This window comes from Lissotriton vulgaris, unplaced genomic scaffold (assembly GCF_964263255.1).
Source record: "Lissotriton vulgaris unplaced genomic scaffold, aLisVul1.2 SCAFFOLD_1138, whole genome shotgun sequence".
In the NCBI taxonomy this organism is placed as follows: domain Eukaryota; kingdom Metazoa; phylum Chordata; class Amphibia; order Caudata; family Salamandridae; genus Lissotriton; species Lissotriton vulgaris.
Window position 1 is genome coordinate 409009 of NW_028244494.1, and position 18619 is coordinate 427627.

The following is an 18619-nucleotide window of genomic DNA, read 5'->3' on the forward strand; positions in this document are numbered from 1 at the left end:
TATCTGCCAAGATGACGTCAATAACAAGACGATTCTGAAGAACAACCCGCATGGCGGACTGCTCTTCTGTTAAGTTGCCTAGAGCGGAGGTAGTTTCATTCACTACTGCTTCGAGGGTTCTAGTTAATTTGCGTATCAGTTTACTATTAAAAACAGCACCTAAGTAGGGGAAGAAACCTTTATTAAAGTCTGTATATTGTTCCCATGCCGTTTCAGTATAGTCGACAATCGGGAGATCTCTTCTGAGTCTACTGTTTACTAGATTTGTATTTCTATGATAATCAGGAGGAGCTAGGAAAACAGGGGGCAGAAGGAAGGCAATGTAACAGGTACCATCCCAATCTAGAGGTAAGCGTATGTATGCGGTATGGCCACAAAGTAAGTAGGAATGACGAGTAGCTCTAAATGTAGACCTGCCTTGATCACTGAATTCGACCACAGTTGTACATTTACTATGACCTAAGTGTACTGAACCCTTCTTTCTGAGACATAAATCACCAGTGACTGGTAATACTGACATAGCAGGGAGAACTGGTGCAGCTTCGGATTCAACAGTAAGAATCATGAGGTTAATTGTGTAATTGCCTAATCCATATACTTCATTTTCTAGATCGGTTCCTGTCCTAGTGGGAAGTCCCTTCTTGTCAGGGTAGCAGGCGTTGAGCAGAACTAAGTTCAGGTTTCCCCAAACCCAATTTCCTTCGAAAATAGCAATATCAGAATCTAAAGAATTAATTAATCTGAACCATGCACCACAGGAGCCATTGTGAGTGAACGGGTACGGAAAAAGAGGCAGAACTCCCTTGTATTTCTGGTAGGGAGGGAGTCGGCCACATATTCAACAGTTGGTAGCATTGTTAGTCTGATGGGAGTGATGTAACATACTAATGAATGTATTGTTGCGCAGCGCAAGTCTGTAAGATAACTCATGCAATGGTAATTCACTAAAAGAGTGTTCGGCAGAGACATTGTAAGCGGATTGTGTATGCTTGAAGATAGGATAATATACAGGCAGCAATATACTAGCAGCAATAATCAGAAGGCTCAGAAAAAACAAAATCAATAATGTCACTATACAGTGACTACGGAGTGATTTACAATATGCACGTTTCTTGAATTGTCTCTCTCTCTCTCTATCTCGATCTAGGGGATACATGTCAGAAACTAATTTAACCGATTCACCTAGGGGAGGACTTAAACAATTAAACTGTCTGACTTGCTAGATCGTAATTTAGTTTTGTACTCCTCTTGCGGAGTTTTCTCTCTTTTGGGAACTTTAAAGTCACTAGATTCTAGGCAGTCCTTTGAGGGGGTGGAGGAGTCAGTTTCTGGTAAAAGTTCATTGCATTTTTTTTATATGACTCGTGTGGATCCACCCCTTGCGGCCTTCAACCTTGATAGCGGTCCTCGTGGTCAGAAGGACGAGCTTCGGCTCCTGCCAGCGGGGCTCCAGCGGACTCCTCCTATCGAAGTTGCGGATCAGCACTGTGTCACCTGGACAGACATAGTGTGGCTTTACATCAGTGTTGTCGGGAAAGGCTGCAGCAACCTGTGAACGACATGATTGGAGTGCAGACATCAAGGAGGCAAGGTAATCTGTCAGCATATTGCAATCAACATCAGTTATTTTCTTAGGCATGGGCGTCCCCCACATATTTGGTGGCCTGCCAAAGCCCACCTCATACGGGGATAGCCCTGATCTCGAATGAGGAACCATCCTCATATAGAATAATGCAACTGGCAGGGTGACTATCCAGTCGACCCCTTTCTCTTTACAAACTTTTGCAAGACGGGTTTTCAGTGTCTGATTATGCCTTTCTACAAGGCCAGCTGCCTCGGGATGTCGGACGCAATGGAATTTCCACTGGTATCCTAGCAGGAGTGAAACCTGCTTCATGAGCTCGGACGAGAAGGGCTGTCCGTTATCTGAGTACACGATACGAGGCAAGCCGTACCGTGGGAAGAATTCTCGAACCAGCTGCCTGGCAGTGGTCGGGGCAGTGTAGTCTGGGACTGGATATGCTTCGGTCCAACGGGAAAGTGCACAAACAACTACGAGGACATACTTAAATCCTCGACATCGGTCCATCTGGATATAATCCATCTGGAGGACTTCAAAAGGGTGATCGGGAGGATGAAATCCACCTTGCTCTTCAGGGACGCTTTTACCTGGATTGAACTGACAACAGATCATGCAAGTACGCACTTTCTGTTTTGCTGCTGCTCGTAAATGTTTGTTGTACCAGAGATTCTGTAAACTGTCTAACATGGCTTTTTCTCCTAGGTGAGCTGGACTATGTGCAGTATTTATTATGACTTGAACCATAGAGTCGGGGAGAAACCATGTAGATTTTCCCTTCGTCATCCATCCCTGATCTGTTTGGATCCCTCCTAGTTCAGTCCATTTCTTGATTTCATCTGGAGTGGCATGTGTCTGAATATCGATTACATCTAGTGTGGGATCCTTAACAGTCATACAATGTGTCGGTACTATAATCTTTGTCACATCAGTTGTCTGGGTGTGAGTCAATGCTGTATGTTTTGCTGTTTGATCTGCCAGGTCATTACCCTGGGAAACAGAGTCTGTAACTTTAGTATGTGCTTTACACTTCATGATGGATATGCCCGAAGGCAGATGTATTGCTTCTAACAGTGCTTGAATGAGGAGACCGTGTTGAATCTTGGCTCCGTGGGAAGTCAAGAAACCTCGTTCTTGCCATAACATTCCGAAGTCATGTACGACTCCGAAAGCATAACGAGAATCAGTGTATATGTTAACATTTCTGTTCTTGGCTAGTATACAGGCTCGGGTCAGAGCGATGAGTTCTGCTGCTTGAGCGGACAGTGTGTCAATACGATGTGTTTCTTTGACTTCGGTTTCAGTGGTTACTGCGTATGCGGCCACTAACTCTCCTGTACTTGTTCTCATGCATGAACCGTCCACATAAAGTGTCAGGTCTGGGTTGGTCAGTGGAACATCTGCTAGATCTCGTCGGGGCTTTGTTACTGCATTAATGATCTCTATACAATCATGCGGGGCTGAATCTGTTATAATCGAGGGTAACAATGTGGCAGGATTTAGAATGTTACAGCGTCTGATTTTTATGTGAGGCTGGAATAGTGTCAATTCATAACCTGTCAACCGTGCTATGGTCAAGTGTTGAGTCTGGGTTCGGTTTAGAAGGACCTCTACAGAATGTGGAACTTGTACTGTCAATGGATGTCCTAATACAATTGAGTCGCTTTGTCTGATTGCTAAGGCTGTCGCTGCAACTGACTTTAAGCACGCAGGGAGTGCCTGGGCTACTGAATCCAATGTACTCGAAAAATAAGCGCAAGGCTTATGTGAACCTGCTTGGTCTTGAGTGAGGACAGACAACGCTGTACCATCACGTTCTGTAACAAAAAGTGTAAAAGGTTTGCTGTAACATGGTGTCGCTAGAACTGGTGCTTGACATAAAGCTTTCTTTAATTCCTCAAAAGCCTGTGTATGTTCCTGAGTCCAAGGAAGGGCAGTCGAAGTCGCTGCCTCCTGTGTTGTCAACTGAATGAGTGGTTTAGCTAGAAATGCATACTGGGGAATCCATTGTCTGCAGTACGAGGTGAGGCCTATAAAGGCCCGCACTTCCTTTTGTGTCTGGGGTTGTGGCATATTTACAATTAACTGGATGCGGTCAGGAGTGAGCTGTCTCCCCACTTTGGACAGCAAGTGACCCAAGTACACAACTTGCTGAACACAGAATTGTAGCTTCGAAGGAGACACCTTGTGTCCCTTGTCGACCAGAAAATGTAAAACGGTCAATGATGCTTGCTCACATTCGGGTTCACTTCGTGCGGTGATCAGCAGATCATCGACGTACTGCAGTAAGGCAGTGTTAACTGGCATTTGGATACAATCAAGTTGTCTTTTCAGTGCTTGGCTATAGATGCTGGGGCTTTCTGTGAATCCTTGAGGTGCGCGTGAAAATTTGAAACTTCGTCCATTTAAACTGAATCCGAAGAGATATTGGCTCTCCGGATCGATGGGCACACTGAAGAAGGCGTTCTTGAGGTCAATTACAGTAAAGAACGTCGCTTCTGAATCAATAGCAGTCAATAAAGATGAGATGTCGGGAACCACAGGGTACTGTGGAACAATGCATTTATTCAGTTCTCGTAAATCAATCACCAGCCGATATACTGGCGGTGCATTGGGATCAGTACGTTTAAGAATCGGAATGATAGGGGAATTACAGATATTGGAGTCGGTCTCTACGACCACTCCTTGGGCAATAAGCTCTTCAATGATTTCCAGTAAAGCCACGACAGCATCTGGTGGTAACTTGTATTGTCTGATTCGGGGTAAAACAACTCCTGGTTTGAGTGTAACACGGTATGGTGTAATGTGCATGCAACCTACATCGGTTGGGCCTTGTGCCCACAGGTGTTCCGGTACATTTTTCAATCTGACATCAAAATCTCGTAATACATAGTGACCCTTAAAGTCACGCAGGAAAAGTCTAACTCCTTCCGGAGAACAACATATCACAGCTCCTAGAGCCTTCAGCGTCTTTATTCCTAACAAGTTTTCTGGACATGATTTCGTGAGTAACAAGTCTGTAAAACGTGATAATGGACCTACTGCTAAGGGGACGGGTTCTGATACTTCATTTACAATAGGCTTTCCTGAAAAACCAAGGGAAACATTCTGTGAGCCTGAGAGGGGTGCCCCTGGAACTTCATAATGGCTGATTGTTGTGCGGCTTGCCCCTGTGTCAATTAAAAACTTTCTGTCTTTTCCCAATACCTGACTATGTACGTAAGGACCCTCTTGATCTACAGGAATCTCGATAAGGGGCAAGCCAACCTCCCTCTCTAGGCTGTTTCATGTGTATCGCTGATAATCGGGATAATCAGATTGGGCATACTGGTACATTTGCTGTGAAACTTGCTGAGTCGCGGCAATGGGCTGTGGCTGTGATACCGCTACGGTCTGGGCGGTGTGTGATGAAGCATGTATAGGCTGTGTGTTCTGTGAAGTCTGTGGCTGGACCTGGTCTTGTCTAGGCTGACGCGGTCTTTCTTTAGTTTTACCTGTCGCTATATTGTGTTTCAGGACTGGACATTCATTTACGTAGTGGCCTGGCTGCTTGCAATAGTTGCATGTCCCTTTAACAGGAGCTGCTGAGTTATTTGTCTGCGTCCCACCCTTTTTCTGACCGTCAGCTGGGACTGTCTGGGCAACTAATATTTTCATTTTCGTGTCTTTCATACGTCTTTGTTCATGTTCTTGTTCTTCTCTAATTCTGTTCTGATGATATTGTAACATTTGTAACATCTGGGATGGCGTATTTGCTTGCCATGTACTTTCGACTTTATATACACGATTCTTAACCTGTGTTAGGGAATTTTCTACTAACTTACTTACAAAAAGGTGTGGGTATGACTCGCTACTTGGTTTCAGGCCACTATTAATAATGAAACATTTCTCGAATCTTGAATAGAAGTCACTAGTATCTTCATCGTGTTTCTGTTTACAGGCTGAGATCGCGTCCCAGTCTTCCTTTTTAGTTGTCAATAATCTTGGCAAAACCTGTACTATCAAGCCTGGTAATGCTTTAGCTTTCTCCCCAAGGCCTAGCCCTGGAGTACGAAGTTTTTCCTCGTCCTCTATTTCAGCCCTTATAATCTTTTTCTCTCCCACCTCCCATTCTTTTTCTTTGAGTTTCTCGTAGATGCCAGTAGGCAACAGTACTTTTAACAATTTCATAATAACCGTATATGTGTAGTCTCCCATGAGTAACATATCCTTAAGTTCTCGGTGAAAACCTGCAGGGTCTTTATCGTGACAGGGTACTAGTTTCTTCATTTCTAACAATTCTAACTTTGTCAAAGGTGTGTACACATACACGCGTTTCAGAGTATTATCTGTACCCATAACTGGGTGTACTTCTCGTAAAGGATTCTGTCTGTCCAAATGTTCCAAATGAAACATTTTTCTTTCTGGGGGCGGAGCTGAAACATGTTGAGGGCCTAAGAAAGCGTTATATCTGTGTCGTTGCTCTAGAATTATTTGAATCAACTTGGTACTTAGGCCTCTCCATCTATTCATAAGTAGTGCTTCTAATGTATCAGGTAAGGGACCTGGGTCCGAATGTTCGTTTCTGTATAACGTGAGAAGATGCTGGATCATGTATACACTCGCTAATTTCTGCTCGTCTGGGGAAAGGTTCAGAAATGTCTGTGCTACAGTATCATCATTGTATATGCTAGGATTGTCAGCCCATAGTACTGCTGACCGGGCTAGTTCTTGTTCATCCATAGAATTGAGTACATGGTACCCCATTCGTTCTTGAAGCATTTTATCGGTATCTTGAAACAGATATTCAGAAGAATTCGGTTTTGATATACCAGACAGAAAAACTCTCTTGCTTTCTGGGCGAATACCTTTCCTAAGGTAATTTCCCTTACCTACGTACGCTATCGTTTCTTTAGGTTGTTGTTCGGGTTCCTCTCGGTCTTCCTCCTCGGAGGAATCAAGCCTACCGTTATCTGCTTCCCTTTCTTGTTTCTTTCTTTCGTGTATCTCTATTACTTCTTTCCTGATCTTTTTGTACATACTTGCTATACAATTCTGTTTATCGTGTTTTCCTTCGGCTATGTTCTGGCCCCATTTGTTTAGTGCATCCAATTCGTCCTGGTCTACCCCAGGCCTGTCTCGTTCTCTTATTAGACAGTTTATGAAGAAGCGTAATATACAACCTTGAGTGTCAGCTTTCTGGTAAGCCAGGGCCTCTTTAATACAGTCAGGATCTTCCCCAGTCTGGATAAAATGGTATATTCTATCTAGGTGATCAGTCATTCCTGGGAACAATGTTAAGTAATCTGTAACTTTTCGTAAACGTAGAGATGCTAATAACATCCTATCGTCTTTACCGGGTACTGGATCGTATCTGCAAACTGGGAGGGGTTCTTTAAGCATGTCAAAATTTGAGGTTCGGGGTGTACGGTTCTTTAATATGTCCCTTATATTTAACCTATGTTGTTGTGGCGGGGTCTGGTGACCTCCTGTCGCACCTCCAGAGGCGGAGGCTTGAGCATGACTTGTCTGTGGGGACTGTGTAAGTAACTGAACTGGTGTCTTTCCAGGGTCAGGCCCAAACGGATTCAGGGTATTTATCTTAGGTGTAGGAAGTGGTGGAGGAACAGGTGGAACAGGATTCCGGGCGGGTGAACTTTGTTGTGGTAAGGGCGGGACATTGTCTTGGAGTGGGTTGCCACCTCCGTCACCGTCAGCAGGTGGTACCTGGGCAGGTGGATTGGTGTAAGCGGGAGCTACATCATCTAGATAGGAGGCAAGGAATATGTCCTTTGTAGTCCTGTGTTTTACTTTAGTTGGAACCAATGGTGGCGGCAGATCTTTCGGTATTTCTGAAGTGGCTTCAGACGAACCCTCGGTCACTAAGTACATACCATTTACAAGGTTATTTCGCATGCGGTCTACTTGTTCTGCCTTTACTCGGATCCCCTCATTAACTAATTCATTTTCTCGGACTTTATCCGACTCTTCTCTATGTCTGTCTTCTCTTCGGAGTGCTTTTTCGGCACGTTTATGGGATTCTTTACGCCAAAATTCTATGGCGTCTTTCTGAGATTGTCTGGCTTTCTTTTTCCATAGCGCTTCTTCTACTTTCAGGATGCACTCGGCATCCCATGTTCCTGTAACGGGCCATCTGTGTCTTTCTTCTAGGTGCTTAGTATAATCGGCCCATAAATCTAGGTACAGTATGGCATCTAAGCCATGCTTATGGTACATAAAATTTCCAGGAGTGTCCCTAGGGGGGATAGGAATTTCTTCCTCTAGCATTCCTTTCCTAGTTCCTATCTGTCTTAACTTATTGAAAAGCGGCATCTTGTTACTTAGTGCTGGATACTTGATACTTGTCACTTACTTCTGAACACAGCTAGTTACACAAAAACACGGTAATGTACACAAAACAGTCACTCATACCACGACATTAATCACATGAAACATTTTGAACACATATTACTACCCTTTATACTAGATGTACTGCTAAACAGCACAGATACACTGTGGAGAACAGTGCAAGAACTTGGATGCTAGATGTACTGCTAAACAGCACAGATACACTGTCTAAAACAGTGCAGACCGTGTTTGCGTACCCAAACCCGTCTTTACCGGATACATAATAATGCACCCGTCTAGATGCGTCCCCAGCAACGGTACTCACCGGGAAGCACGGAACAGAAGGCCTCGGAAAACTCGACTGGACTGGACCGGACTGGACTCGACTCGGCTCGATGCGTGAATACTTCGGAACTTCGGAACTGGTGGGCCTCTTGACACCTCGGACCTTGCTTCTTTCGGCTAGGCTCTGGTCGGGATCCTCTGCACTCCTCACCGCCTCGTCTGGGTGCTGATCGCAGTCTCCGTCACCTCCGTAGGCCTGAGGGAGATACAGGAAATCCTGCGGGTACGCGTAGGGTCCGTCACGACCGTGGCAGGGGACCAAGGCTGCAACGCACCAACCGGCGCGTGGGGTGGGGGAGGGGTCCCTGTTCGGGCGCCAGAATAATGTGGTAAATATTTGATTTACCGTCTTAATTTCTATGCAGGTAAGTACTTAAACAAAAATAACTCAATCGGAAAGAAAGAGGCAGAGTCCGTGGTGTTAGAGTTCTTAGGGGTTTTATTCCTTAAAAAGGAATGGGTCAGGTACTGGATATCGGGTTCCTGCCACCACTGGGGTGCAGGAAGGGATAGAGCATACTTTATTGACATTACATTACTTTTATACTTAATATACACAATAGAAGTCAATGCAGAAGGCGTAACAGCTGAGAGAGACAAGATAAGGATACACACGTGTTGGCAATACGTAATCAGAAGGCGTGAACTAAGGCGTGCACAGAGGTGTGTTCTAGAAACGTCACATGTAAGTGTCAGAAGTGGGTGGCTCTATGACAGAATAGTGCAGAGTCAGCAGGAATCGGTAGCTAGGATGCGCGCGCAGCTGCATGACGTGTGATTGACGTAAAGTTGGAGGGTGCAGGGGACTTGACATTTACACTAGAGGAAAGAGACAGAAGTCTGGCATGTCAGATCAACTCGTTCCTATATCATATCTGGTATCTGATGTTTGGGAACCATATTATCTAGAAGGAAAAGGTCTCTCGGACAGAGGCTATTCTATACTGACTGTGAGTGCGTGTATAAGCGTCTAGGTGTCTGCATGAGATGCGAGGGGGCATGGGCCTACCATGGTAACAGAGACTATGAATTACTTGGACGGAGACAGTGAGGCCGGGCCCTTTGCTCTGCAGCTGGAAGGATGTTTACTTAAACTAGTAGGCAGGAATGTATTTTTGAGGAGCGGAACAGATAATTCGAAGGTTGAATACAGTCTTGACAGGCAACAGGCTGAGCTAAGCGCCGTGAGCCGCGCAGGGAGTAAGGCAGAGGTCACGGGTACAGAGGCCGGCCCAGGCTGAGGCCTTTCAGAATCTGAAGGCAGGAAAAGGCTTGATGGCAGAATTCAGGGCCTACTTCGCCTAGGCTGGAAAAACGTGTAAAGTACACCACAAAAAGACGTTGGCAAGGCATACTTAGAAACGGAATATTCAACCCGTTCAGGGCGGGTCTGAAAGAGGACATGTTAACGTTGGACGCAAATGTGTTTGCGTCTTCATAGCTGGCACAGGAGGGAAGTTACATGCACTTTAAGTTCGTACATGGAGACGGTGGGGTACACGTTAGGGAACATTTCTTGACCATAAAATTTATATTTCCTCACCCGTCTCACTCTGGGTGACAAATGCAAAAAGAACAATTGATGGACAGAATGCAGAACAATGTCATTCATTCACCCCAGTACCGAGATCTGGACCTAAATCCATCGTTCTAGTTTGGATCCAGCCATATGCAAATCAGTCTTGACCCTGTGCCCCATGGGAACAGTCCATCCTGAACTGCCAGGCCGGGTCCTCCCTGACTGGGGGTGAGTGCTTGCAATGTTCAACATTCCGCCCATCATCCCCTTTGGTTTAGCTTTGTTCGCCCTAAGTTGGCAGGGTATGCCCAGACGTGGGTCTCTTGCTCACTTTGCTACTGGATTCAAGATAGCCTGGCTGATGAGGACTGTGAGCCCGAAACCGGTCCCAGGATGCTGGTTTCCGGTCCAGGGAAGACATGGCTTGGCAGTTTGGGCTTTACTGTTCCCATGAGGCACAGGTTTAAACTGATTTGCATATAGCTATGTCTGAACTGGGGTGGCGGAGTGAGCTAAAGAATGATGATGGATTAAACCCAGATCAGTTGACTGGGGGTGAGTGCTTGCAATGTTCATCATCCCCTTTGGTTTTGCTTTGTTCGCCCTAAGTTGGCAGGGTATGCCCAGACGTGGGTCCCTTGCTCACTTTGTCACTGAATTCAAGGTAGCCTGGCTGAGGAGGGCTGTGAGCCTGAAACTGGTGGCAGGATACTTGTTTCCGGTCCAGGGAAGACATGGCTTGACAGATCGGGCTGGACCCATGCGGCACAGGGTCAGACTGATTTGCATATAGCCATGTCTGAAGTGGGGTGGCGGAGTGAGCTAAGGAATGATGAAGGATTATACCCAGTTCAGTTGACTGGGGGTGGATGCTTGCAATGTTTAACACTCCGTCCATCATCCCCTTTGGTTTTGCTATGTAATAAAAGATGGCATCTGTAGGGAAATCTTCTACCCAATGGGACAAATGTTCTATCAGAATTACGACCGCCGATTTTCAGTCTGGTGTTAGCAGTCAGATTGACCAGTTCATTGACCATGTTCTATCATGTATTTATATATTGGGGAGTGCATGTCTCCCCTCTCTTATTTTAGAGAGCTGAATGACTTACAGTGAGGAGTCTGATTTCCTCTGTTTAGGGTGTTGGAGGAGGGGTGCTTATACACTAGAGCTTTTTGTGATGTTCGGCAGTCACTATCTCGCTCCTTTATAAACTTTAGCTGTCGGTAAGTAAGAGGTGCTCTGTTTAGTGTTGTTCGCTGAAGCTCATGTAGTTTGGTTTTGCGCTCAGATTGGTGTAAAGGAATTCCATAATTTATTACTACAAATGTCCTGGGTGCTTCAGACATTTAAAGGTTCACTGAGTAATACATAAAAGTATACTAAAATACTCCAGGGAGGAACTCTACGTCCTCCATCAATCTGGGGAGGGTTTGCAGATATGTGTTTTAAACAACAAATGTAGGTGTTGTGGTTGTGGCTTTGCTTTTTCGACTGCCAATACATCTCAGGTAGCAAACTTGTCTACTGTAGACGGCAGCCGGCGAGCTGAAGCTTCACTACAGGGTGGGCTCATTAATGCCCGGTCTCTGAGGAAACATAGGTATGAAATAGCCCAAGTGATTGACAATTTGAGCTTAGATATATTGTTCATTACAGAAACATGGGCCGATGCAGCCTCGGACCCTGATTTCATTACTGCCACTCCGGTCGGATACAGCTTTGTCAGGATGGATAGGCCCTTGGGCTGGAGAGGGGGAGAAGTTGCGATTAAATCTAGAGACTGCTATACCGTTTCGATCCATCCTATCCAACTTTCCGGCTGTGAAGCATTGCATTTTACTGTTAAACCCAGTGCTAACATCTCATTTAAGGGCATTCTGGTGTATCGGCCACCAGGGTCTAAAGCCACCTTCTTAAATAATCTTGATGAGATGCTTGAAACTATATTAGCTAATGAGGAATTCACCATTTTGGGGGATTTCAATTTTTACCTGGAGGACCCCACAAACAAAGAGACCGCTGTGCTCCTGGATACTCTAGGTGCAGCAGGGCTGACCCAATTGGTCGATGCTCCTACTCATGAGGCGGGGCATACGCTGGATGGGATCTTCTCTTCCTTTCATGGGCTCAAAGTTAAAGAAGGGATCCCTCTCCCATGGTCAGATCATTCACTTATTAGTTTTACCTTCCCTAAGAGTATTTATCGGCAGATCAACATAGCCACACACAAGGCAGCTCCTCGTAGAGCCTGGAATAAAGCGGACAAAATTGTTCTTCAAAATAGTTTATGTTCCATTCCCCCTGGCTGTGCCAACGTTGATAAAGCAGTTGATAGCTACAGCAGTTGGCTACTGCAGGCCATACTCACAGCGGTTCCCATCAAGAATATTTCAGTTAACCGGGCGGCACCATCCGCACCATGGTTTTCTGATCTTCTTCGAACTGAAAAACAGAAAGGTCGTCGTTTGGAACGTCGCTGGCGCCTGGACTATCTTGATACGGACAAGCAGATCTATAGGACAGCCCTCAGATCTTATAAGGCGCTTGTGATTACAGAGAAAAGTAAATATTTTAAAACTCAGATTGACTCCGCGAAACACTCTTCTAAAGAGTTATTTTCAATTATAAATAAACTCACGGTCCCTAAGGTTTTAAATAAATTAGGCAGTCAACAGTTTGTGGATGACATGGCGTCCAATTTCAAAAGTAAAGCGTTGGATATTGTTGGCAACTTTAAAGATTGTTTAAATGCTCAGCCAACTTCCAATACACAGACCCCGCCGGTCGATATGTGCAGGTTTACAGAATTCTCCCCGGTGTCAGCCGACACAGTGTACCAGTATATTTTGACCTCCAAATCAGGCTCTCCACTGGACCCGTGCTCTCCAGCTTTCTTGACAGAATTTGCGGATTTGGTGAGTCCTGTGCTGACAGACGTCTTTAATAAGATGTTCTCCTCAGGCAGATTTCCTACTAGTTGGAAGGAGACATCTATTCTCCCGCTTCTCAAGAAAGCCACTTTAGACGCCTCTCGGACATCGAACTATCGCCCGATTGCACGCCTCCCTCTCCCAGCCAAAATTGTGGACAAGATTATGAGTGTCCAATTGACTCAGTTTATCGAGGACAATGGGTTGCTGGACCACTCTCAGTTTGGGTTCCGTAAAGAGCACAGTACTGAGACGGCACTTATCAAAGCAGCTGAAGAAATTAGAGCGGCGATGGACAGTGGAGGGTCTGCGGCATTGATTTTGCTTGATCTCTCTGCCGCATTCTACACTGTTGATCATACTCTTCTGATTCACCGATTAAAAGCGGTAGGTGTAGAAGGTATGGCTTTGGCCCTCCTGGCCTCCTTTTTACAGGAGAGGAGATCAACGCTGTCGCTTGATGGGTTCAACTCAGAGGCCTATGTGCTGCCTTGTGGGGTGCCACATGGCAGCTCGCTGAGCCCACTGTTGTTTAATGTGTATGTCACCGAACTAGCGTTATTAATTAGAGGCTATGGCTTCTCATTAACATCTTACGCTGATGACTCCCAGATTGTGGTCACAGCTCACAGGAAACAGAGCTCCCCTGCTGTGCAATTCCATGACTGCATGGCCGCCATTAACATCTAGATGTGTAGACGTTGCCTCAAGTTAAACTCCGATAAGACGGAAGTTTTGATTTTTGGCAACCTACAACCTGCTTGGAGCAATCTTTGGTGGCCTGCAGAAATGGGATCGCCTCCTATTCCATCGTATAAGACCAGAAATTTGGGCATCCTGTTTGACAACAGACTAACATTTTTTCAACAAACAAATGCTATTGTCTTGGCTTCCTACTTCCTGATAAAAAAAATTAAGAAGGTTCTTCCTTACATCCCTGAAGAAACCAAGAAAGTGGTAATCACCTCCCTTATACAATCGAAACTGGATTACTGCAATGGACTATCTGAATGTCCAGAAGCAGTGTCTGAGGAAACTTCAAGCAGTTCAAAACTCGGCGGCGCGCCTTATGCTGAGGTTTCCACGGCATAAATCCATCGCGGGAGAAATTCGAAAGCTGCATTGGTTGCCAGTGGTTCAGCGAATTAAATTCAAGGCGCTGTGTGTGGCTTTTAAAGCCCTGACACACAAGGGTCCATCGTTTTTGCAGGAACTCCTTAGGTGGTACGAGCCAGGTAGATCACTCCGGTCCACTGGTGCAAATCTTCTAACTGTGCCGCAGATCCGGACTTTGCACTGGGGAGGTCGGAGTTTTCACTATGGCACTTCCAAGTTGTGGAATTTGTTGCCACCTGAGATTAGGAAGGCTAGCTCTCTCATGAGTTTCAGGAAATCTTTGAAAACTTGGTTGTTTCAGTGAGATGAGTCGGTTGGGGTTCTACTCTTGGTTTCTTTTTAGCGCAGAGACACCATGTTTGGTATTTGCACGCTTTACAAATGTCATTATCATTATCAGTAATGAAATGTGTGTTCATTTAGCAAAGATTTCTGGTGCATATAAAGTGAGAATGGGAGTTCAGGTAATCTGGGTCTTTTTTTCCCAGTAAGTTTTGTGCACATTAAATAGAACCTTGAACATGATCCATGTGTACTCTAGGAGCCAGTATAATGCATTTAGGACTGGTGTCTGGCTGTATTGCCAAGGTCAAACACATTCTGTCTCCTTGGTAATGTAGCCCTTAGAAAATAACAATGAAATTCTTAGTGAGCCCTGAATGGATTAAATTTGGAATAGTTAAAGTGTCCTTGACCAATGTGAGCTCTACCTAGTTGCTTGGAGAAAAAGTTAGAATATTTTGTGAATAGGAAGCCTGCTAGATGATCACTTTAACCACTTCATAGATGTAAGGTGCAAATGAGAACTCCTCATGGAATATGATCCTCAGAGTTCCTACTTTTGGAGATGTAAATCTGGGTTGCACCTAATGATAATCTGAAGTCTTTCAAGGATTGCAGTCCAAGCGCACAGTTCGGTTATGTTCTTCCAAGGACTTGAGATTTGATTTTTGTTCTCTTCTTTTAAATGAAGCTCTTAAATCGCAACATGTGGTTCATGCATCAAGTGATCTTCGTCTAGTTCTCTGGGCTTGTTTCTGCACACGTTTGAAATTCGCTTGAGGTGCTACTTGAGAGCCTGTATTACAGGGCATGCATAAATATTGAGAAGCACATGAGAGCTGTTATCACTGAGGATATGCCACATGACCGTGATCATGAGTATTCCACCGAACAAATCCTTACTTTTTGGCTGTGGATTGAGAGAAATTACTGGAATCGAAACAAATCCAAAATCACATACCCTGTATTCCAGCTTTCATGGGGGATTTATTTTTGCTTTATATTGCTACATCAGGTGAACTCCCCAGAGCTCCTTGTTGTTGATAAGAAATTCTTCGTCCTCCGTGCATTTGATGCAGTTCCACATGGATCCAGAGCTATGGAATTTACATATCATGTCTGATAGAGGATGCAGAAAACATAGAGATACACCCTATAAGTGGTGATTTCATAGCTAAATATATTTCCCTGCCTTAAATGCATGATAATGAGTTGAGTGCAGTGAACTTACATGTAGCCTATTTTCACTTTTCAAGCTGGAAAAGGCTGCCTGCGGTTTCTTCGGGTCATTGAGAAAAAACAGCATTAGAAGTAAAAAAATAAAATAAATTTTTAGTGGGCATATCACCAGGTGCACCTGGCAAAGCCCTGCTGACAATTATCTTCCATTTGAGTGTTGAGGAGGTGCGTATCATCATTTGGAAGATTAGTTCTTTAGACATTCCTCACTGACTCTATTTCTCCCGCCTCAGTCCACCAGCTTTGGTCGGGATTTTGTGTATGAATTTAAATCATGCCTCAGACTCTAACGGACATTTAAGCTCATTAGTACTCTCAAGTGCACTGCATGTGGGAAGGCCTTCAATTGCATACAGCACACTTGGGACTACAGAGTAGACTGCTCCACTTCTTCCCACTTTTACTTGCTGGCCTGGGTTTTTGATTAATATGAATTTTATGACTTCCTAAACTCAAAGGGAGCTGAGGTTGTCACTCAAAAGAAGACATATTGTTGCCACAGCCATACTACTGTTTTTCATAACATTATAGTTCATTGCAACCTGCACAGAATATAATAATGTTTCTGAATCTATGGGAAATGAGGCAAAAAGAACTTTCAACGTGTACATTTGCTCAGAAAGTGCTAAGCCTGTTTGACAAGTAGTAGGTGTCATATCCAAGAAGCAGAGTTTAAAAGAAAAAAAGCCACCCTTTTTAATCCTTGCCCCCCCCCCCTCCTGCTCCTTCACCCATATGACATAGTAAGTAGAGAAATCACAGGTATAATGGTACACAGCCTCAGAAAAAACATCTTCTTTCAGTGCCTGTTTTTTACAGTGTTGTCCATTTCAAGGCTGACTGCATTATTTCATTGAAACTATGTTTCTAGAGGTAGAGATAGTAAAAAGATGCTGCCAACTTAAATATGGAGGGGTGGAGGATGTACAACACTGAGATCGCCGAAAATCAGCAGTCTAAAATGAGTGCCTCCTATTTGGTAGCCTGCACGTTTACGTTCCATCTTGGTATAGAAGGATGGAGATGAAGTAGACATTTGGCCCATGTTTTGGATTTTGTTTTGTGTCATGAACGTGAAACCTTTGAACTAAGTATCTCTTCTTTCATGATGTTGGGCAGGGAACCATCGTTTCAGATTTAAATTAGTCCACGCTTTAAAGGCTATGGAGATGTTGTTTTTCTTTTCCATGCCGCTTTTGAATTTTCCATCTGTCTAATGTATATATTTGTGACTTAATGGTTTGTATTCAGTCGTGTGTATTGTAATGTACCTTTTCTTTTCTAAAGAAAAGGCACTGACTAACTTGACAATAATTTTTTCAGTGTTATTATTGTGTGCCAGTGAATGGTGATTACTAGTCCACACCACCTCCCCAAAGTAGGTAGGCCTTCGACTGCTCGCTTGACTACCCTTAGAAAGTCAAGAGCTACAATGGGGTGCTTGATTCCCAGTATGGGGAAATTGTGGACCTATTACTTGTGTAGCCAATACAACAAATAACCCACTTTCCTACAGACAGGGCAAGCTGGCAGTTCATTTTCTGTTATTGTTTTCTGCCATTGCCCCTTCTCTATTGACCTCCTTTCCTAACTTGCATATTGAAAACCATTCGACATTCCAGATTTTTTTTATTTTTTTTTTAAAGCTAACCATTTTGTTTACTTCACTTAATACCTGGATATGTCTGCTGCTACAGGATACCTAGAAACCAAAGTCGCTCTTTACGGAGTCCTGCAGATCTGCCCCGAAATCAGTATGGTCACAGAGTAGTTCGCATTTTGCACTATTTGTCTCCAGACCATATGCACTAGAATGATTAACATTATAAACAACTCAACAAGCATTATGCAGATTAGGGCAAAGGGTAGATAAGCCCCAGTTGTATTTAATCTGACATTTTCAAACAATTAGTCCAACCTCTACCTAAGTGATATTTAGTTTTTGGCAACGGATTTGAATTAGTCTGCTTGAAATAATTTGGCACGTCATGTGAAGCCTCTAAGTGTACTTTATTGTACCATCAAGCCTGAAGTGGGATCTTTGTTTCAGTATTGTATCTCCCCAGTAGCCTGACACCTACACCAGTGTCTTATCTACTTTTCTTGTACATGACACTTACAGAATACTGTGAAAAATACTTCTTGTTCAAAATACAGGAAGTAAACAGCATCTTATTGCTACTTTTCTATCTCATTCCTACAAGATAGATCTTGCAAGGTCATTTCTCCTTATCTCATTTCAGTTTTTACGTTTATGAAAGGGCATCGAAAAATGTACATTTCCTTTCTCTGATTTTTTAACGTGCATCTCAGAAAAACATGGCAGTTGAGCACCTATGTTATGAGCTGCACAGTTTAAATACTTTTTCGTTAAAAAGGATCAGGCTTGCTTGTTAGGCCCTGTACTTTGATCATGTACTCTAAAGCATTTAATGTACAGTGTCATTGATGGCATACAACCTGGCCTGTGTTGTAGGTAACTTTAAAAGTACCTATAAAAGCCATTCAACACAAGTCGATATTCACAAAAAAGTAATGTTCACAATTGGTAGCAGTTAGAGAACAAAACTGCTTGCATGCCTTTGCTTGCTACACATCCCCAGATGTCATCTCTTACTGTTAGGAAAACATCAAAAAACTTTTATAATAAAAAATGGAGAACCACTGTCGGTACCCCAAAGGTCATCAAGGTCAGGGAGGGAACTTTAGCCAATGCTCTGAGTTTGGTGTGGTAATAAGTCATGGTCAAAGACCATGCCCATTGCCAACTCGGCGTGGCTGAAGGTCTGGCCTTGTGCCCTGCCCCTACAGCCTACACACAAAGGCCATTCTGAGATGGTTTGGGGAAACCTTGCTAAGTACAGGGCCTGGGCAAAGGCAAAATCCTGCACTGATAACTTGCCAGGTTTATCCAGTGCCCGTACGGTGAACCTATTGATGGTGTTATTTATTAAATCATCTCTTCCATCTTGAGCGGAGCATTGTGAGAAGATTTGGTTGTGTAGGTCAATAAAATATATAACTGACTGATAACCACATGCACCCATTGCAAAGCACAGCTGGCAGTACACTCTGGCAAGCCCACATTGTAAAGGTAAAGGATGAGCCCCTCCCTAGTCATGCATGCCTGTATGTATGGGTCTGCGTCGGTGCACATTAACTTGTGGGAATCAGGGAAGAAGACACTGCTGTGGGGCCTCATTTTAAGTGTTTTCTTAGTTCTATCATTTGCATGCTGAGAGTGTCTCCTCTAGGTCCAGATCACAAGTTGCACAGTA

The 18619-nt window shown here is 44.1% G+C and overlaps 1 protein-coding gene across 2 annotated transcripts in view; it reads left to right on the top strand.

Moving 5' to 3' along the window:
• Window positions 1-18619, top strand: part of LOC147667216 (la-related protein 7-like) — a 211620-nt gene that overhangs the window by 65990 nt on the left and 127011 nt on the right. The window lies entirely within an intron of this gene.